The sequence below is a fragment of the Papaver somniferum genome, chromosome 11 (assembly GCF_003573695.1).
Source record: "Papaver somniferum cultivar HN1 chromosome 11, ASM357369v1, whole genome shotgun sequence".
NCBI classification, from domain to species: domain Eukaryota; kingdom Viridiplantae; phylum Streptophyta; class Magnoliopsida; order Ranunculales; family Papaveraceae; genus Papaver; species Papaver somniferum.
In genome coordinates, this window is record NC_039368.1 from 39,214,132 (window position 1) to 39,220,622 (window position 6,491).

Sequence of the window (6,491 nt, forward strand, 5' to 3'; positions counted from 1 at the left end):
AGTGTAATAACTTTTCCTCTTCTTCTTTAATGTTCATAGTATCATCTAGCATATGTGGTTCCTCCAGATAGTTAGGATCTTGACATTGTATATACCTGAGCTTTTCCGGTTGTGAGTCAATCACCATCCTGACACGTGAACAACCTTCTCGCGGACACTTTCAATACATCCAAAGGCATTGCATAAGACTATGGTTATCCATGAAACATAATGGACAAACCTGTTTTTCTTCGACACATAATATTTTCTTCGCTTTTCCTTTAAAAAACATGGTGGATGTTGTTAGCTTTAAAAAAATCTATTGGTTTGTTGAGAATGACACCTAGTGTTGTATTTATAACAAAAAAAAAGGCATTGGTAATTCAAACGTGCGGTTGTAGTAAAGCCGCATGGTTTTAGTACAAACGCCGACGGCTAAATTTCCAACAACTCAATTTTCTTTCTCTCCCTATAAATTCCATTATTCCCATCTCCAAATTCACATCTTCTTCTTCTTCTTTCTTTATAAAACTCTTAATCTCTCTCACTCTGCAGAATTGTCTGTTAGAAATCATGGTCCCAAGTTTACTGAAGAAGAGGATATAATTGTATGCAAAGCATATTTTTTCATAGGGTAATCGTTGGTATGCGCTTTCAAGACGGTTCTTTTTGGGAGAAATTTTTACAATGTTCGTCTCACTGACGGGGAACCCTGGAAATCGAGATGTTCGTCGATTGTATGCTCATTTTCAATCTATTAGTCTTGCAGTCCAGCCATTTCTTGCTATGGTAAGGAAATTTGATCAAGAAAAGTTCATCCGTGTAACCGAAGATGAAGTGATCCAAACAGTTCTTGATAATTGTGAGGAAGCTCACTGTAAACCTTTTTGTTACAAAGCATGTTTCAGAATTCTTAAAGATGGTCCATCTCAAGCACATCGTTACTGCACTCGAATGCCTCTACCGATCTTTACAATGGAAGAAGATATTACTCTTGTTCGATGTTGGTTACATCATATGATGAGACCAATGAAAAATCACTATTTTTGGGAAAGATTATTGAGACATTTTATAGCATCGTGGAATGAAACCATAAGAAACGGTAAGAGCCTATATGTAAGTATTGAATTCATCATTAAGGAAGTCAAACATTATATAGAAGTTCTGTGGATGGTTAACCGTAGAAATTGTAGATTATCCAACGAAAAACTGGTGAGTATCTTACCTTTGTCCTACCTGATCAAGTGTATCATAAATGTCTTAACTTGTTTATATGTTTTACATAAAATCTTCGCTCAGACCAAGTTTACTGAAGAAACCGGAAGAGAGTTTAAGCATTTTGAATGCTATGAACTCTACAAAGATAATATCGCTGGATTTGATGCAGTTTGATGTTATTGTTGTAGTTTATTAAAATGTAGTTTTATGTTATATGCAAGTTTAAATTGTAATAAATATTGCTTAATCTGAAGTGGAAATCTTTTTTAAAATCTAAAAAATTTCATTCATTGATATTACTGCCAATTCTTTTATAAGATTTAAACTTAGACAATAATAAAAAGTACTAAACAACTTCAACGAAAATCAAGTACAAGCTTTGGCCTCCTGTTTATCTTCATTTGACGTATCTTCCATTCAACTCGCTCTTTGACAGTTTCGCCTTTGTTTTTGATTTTTTTGTTGTTAGCTTTCAAAACTGGAGCTCTTCTTTCCCTTTTACCGTAACATTTTCTTGGAACAACTTCAAAAACTTGCACTTCCCTCTTACAATTTTCAATCTTTTAAAACTCCCACATATCTTAGAAACAACAACTTCAAGTTTTGCATCATAAAAAAGTGTGATCACCTTTTCAGCTATTTCACCAACAATAAACTAAAACGTTGAAATAGTTTTAGAAGAGAAAATTCAAGAGAAGTGAATTTTGGTGTGAGTGAATTGTTTGAAGATGATGGTAATTTATAGAGGTAAAAAAGTGAATTTTGAATTTTCAAAAAACTACCCTTGGCGTTTTTGCTTCAAACGCCAGCGTGCAAAGAATGAACGTCGCGTTTATGTTTCAAATTCCCGTTGTTGTGGTTTCAACGCCAAGTTTGAGATACACACGCGAGTGAGTGTCCCTAGTCCTGTCGCTTGATGATCAACCGCCCACTTCTGTTCCAATAGTGAAGAAACATGTTTGGCTATCCACCTGGCTCAACAAAAAATTGGATTTGTACATTACCATAGGAATTTCCCTTAGGTAGAAGCAAATATTAGGCTGTAAAGGATGTCATTTAAGGGAGTCAAGTGCATAGGATCATGTTAGATCCAGAGACGTAAGAAGCACGACTAAAGCTGAGTTCCTCAAAAGGTGAACTCAGTCTCAGCCACATTCCAGTCTGAAGTCTGATAGTATGCTAGTGTTTGTAGTTGTTTAATACAATGTGTTAGAGCATTTCTCGGTCAAACTCGCATGCATTGCCATCTCAAGCATGTTTTTCAATATTAGTGATAAAAATTATATGTCTTGATTTCTAGTTTAATTATGACTAAGTCTCGGTCTAGGATAGTCAAGTGTAGTTGAAGCTCCAGACTCCATGGGGATCATCTTAAGAAGACGAAGAACTACTCGAGGAACCGGTGGAACTTCATCCGACTAAAAGGTATGTGGATACTTGAACTTATCTACCACTCAAAAGTCTATTCTATGTCCTACTCTTGAGACAAAATCGTATAAGTATGATAGTTTTCATTCATACACATTCGCTATTTCGAGCCGAGTTTACTCGCCTATCTTTTTCTCAAAATATGTGTTGGTAAGCTTTCGCTTTAACCATTTTCATCTTTACCCGTGACGAAATTCATGATGACATTTCAATCTTGAAAATATTTTTGATGACGATAGTCGTGAACAACGATTGTTATAACATTATAGAAGAATGTTTCAATGATTGAAATGTAGAGTTGAGATTACCATCTATGGATATAAGCATATATAGTGTGTTCGCACATTAATGTATAAATCCATGTGCAGAAAGACGAGTGCGTGCATATGTGTGCATGCGGTATTGGTGAAGGAGACAGATTGAGTACGCATACCCACAAAAGTTTTCATACCGAAAATTTCTGCTGGAGTTTGTAAGTTTGCAAACTAGAAAACCAGTCACCTTAGGTGCGTACCCGTACGCGTACTCAAGGAAGTTTTCGAACCGAAAATTTCTGCTGAGTTTGTAAACTCAAATCCGGTAGCTAAGTTATGCATACCCTTACGCTACTCAAGCTGGTGATATCTCAAATCGGTAGTTCATGAACTTAAAACAATAAAGTATAAGCAATGCAATATTTGCAAACCGTGGCTATATTGTTCGTGAATTGATTCAAGTGGATCAAACCGATTTTGTTTCAATTGTGTCTATGAATAAAGAGGTTCGAAAATTCCTGCTGAGTTTGTAAACTCAAATCCGGTAGCTAAGGTATGCATACCCTTACGCGTACTCAAGATGGTGATATCTCAAATCGGTAGTTCATGAACTTAAAACAATAAAGTATAAGGAATGCAATATTTGCAAATCGTGGCTATATTGTTCATGAATTGATTCAAGTGGATCAAACCGATTTTGTTTCAATTGTGTCTATGAATAAAGACCTAAGCAATTGAACAACTCTTCAACTAGTTCTTATGAGTCATTTGAACTAGTTATGAGAAATATGAATACGGTTAATATGAAAGTGCTTATATGGTTAACCATTGGTTAACTATTTGTGAACCAACTAAGTGTACACGTTTAGGTTCGATTACTCGAACCTAAATGAATATATTTCATTTGTGTGTGTGACAATCTAAGTTTCGATCTAACGGTTGAAATATATTAGCTTCGTTGAATCAGGTTTTTCATCTAACGTACGTTGAATATTGAATGCTTTGTTACCAAGGTAACTTAGATTGCAAAACCTGATTTGAAAACTATATAAAGGAGACATCTAGCATCTGGAAAAACTAATCCCCGCACCTCCTGTGTGATACTAGTTGGTTTGCTAGAGTCGATTCTCCTTTAACCTTAGGTTTCTTCTCGAGACCCTGTAGGTTAACGACTGAAAGAATTCATTGGTATTGTGAAGCCAGATGAAACTACTTTTCTTGTAGTTGAGCGATCTGATCTTGCCATTTTATATCGTACGAGTTTAATTGAATAATTGGCTTGAGATTATATCTCCGATTGGGCAAGATAAAAAGAAATCACAAACATCTTTGTCTCATCGTTTGTGATTCCACAATATCTAGTTTCGCTACCATACGATTTAGATTATTCTGAGGTGATTGATAATACTAGGCTGTTCTTCGGGAATATAAGTCTGTCTTATCAATTAGTTCCTCTTCACCTTGATTAATCAAAAGACGGAACAAAAACTGTTGGGTATTTTTGTGGGAGACAGATTTAATCAATTCTATAGACTTTTCTGTGTGAGACAAATTTCTTTATCAAATATTCGACTTTGGGTCATAGCAACTCTTAGTTGTGGGTGAGATCAGCTAAGTGTTATAGTTTTGAAAGTGGTAGTAAAAGTTCGTTGCTCGGACTTGTAAAGATTTAAAAATAAAAATATATACAAAAAATATTAACAATATGGGCAAGAGTACTGGGACTAAAGATACGGCCGTTTTTTTCATTTTCAAGTGGTTCAGAAATTAATTCTAACAATTATAGTTCAAAAACAAAACAAATATTAACTCTAGTTTATTGCCAAGATAGATTTTATAAAATATTAGTTGTATTTTATGAGCATGGCGCATCAAAAATCCCTAGGACCAAGCATACTCCATCAAATAAAATCACAAGTAATTAATTTAAAATCTTAATTCAATTAAAATTAGTGCAAAAAGTAAATAAAAGAATTAATTAAATTACCACATGGATGAATTAAGGCTTTCTCCGTCGTCCCAGTGCTTGGGTTTAGCTCATCATAGTGAAATACCTCTCAAAATATTTTATTAAGCTCAATTGGTGTTTACAATGAAGAGAAAATGGAGAAAATCGGTAAACTGCAACGCTTATAAGCGTTACAGAACACCGTTACAAAGAACGATAAAAGAGTGCTGCTGTTGTCTGCGTAGCTGACTACGACCCACAGAGACCGGTCGTTGTCACTGTTGGGGAACGACTGTCTTTGGCCGTCTGTTCTTCGTGTTCTTCCTCTTCATCAATGGCAGCAGCAGCAGCAGAGAAAAATGGTGATTCTCCCTCTGCAGCCTTCTCTCCTCTCCTCCCAACTCTCGACACCCTTTCTCCTTGACCTCAGTGAGCTATTTATACCCAACATCATCGATATCTTCCATCATAACTCCATATAATCTTCTCTTCAATTCTTTGCAGACGCGAGAATAATATTTTTGATTTTTTTCCTGTTTAATCGAAATCGTGTTTACCAAATATTCTCTTGGCTTCTGACGCTCTCTCAATCTTTCCTAGCTTAGATATATTCGAATCCCATGAGATAACGCATGTATATCCTCCAACAGAATCCAATATTTTCCGAAATATTCTCCCGTGAAAACAGCTCCCCTGTTTGGACTTTGATCTTATCTCCCGGTCATTTCAGCCCAACTTGATCGCTAAAATCACTTGCATTCGGCCTGTTTAGCCTTAACAGGCTTAGCCCAATAATTTCCAGCGATCGAATCTTCCAAAAACACGTCCAAGAATCGAGTAGAAATTTCATGCAGGCGTGATTGATTTCTCCCGCCATTTTCAAATTCAAATCGTGAAAAGGTGTACCCTTAGCAAACAGTGGTGTCCCCTTAGGAATTTGGGCTGAAATAGTAATTCTTGGGTTGAAATAGTAATTTTTCTGGTTTCCTCCGGGACATTTCTGGGACGTTTCCGGTACATTTCTGGGGCGCCTCCAGGACATTTCTGGGGTGCCTTTAGTACTTTTCTCCGGGGTGTAAATCATCACTTTTTGAGCAACTCTTTCCATACAAGGGTATTTTCTCCAAAAACACCTAAACAAACATAAAAACACAATATTAGTACAAAAATAGAGTTCCGACAATACATGCATTGAGGACAAATTAGACACAAAAATGTGTCTATCAAATACCCCCAAACTTATTATTTGCTAGTCCCCGAGCAACTTTATTCTTGAAAAGTGACCGAGTTAATCTCGGGTGGGTTTATCAGAGGTGTACCCACAAAAACCAATACTCCAGACCCTAACTATCTACGCAAAATCTTGGAAAGCACTAAAGAACCTCCTTGGTTGGCATACTTATTAATTATAGGAGGAAGTACCCTGATGCGAAATTCCAATTACTGTACACGAGTTTTCACTCAAGCATACTAAAATTCATATAAGTGACAGAGCTCTACTAGATAGTTTCACGATGGACATCATACTCGGAGTCCGACTAATCACATGAAAAGATTAAGAAGATGGAAAAAGAAAAATGTAGATGGTTGAAAAGTGAACGATGTTTCCCATATCTGTCTGAAGGCCACTGCCAGAATGAACCTATCCTAATGACTGAGATACC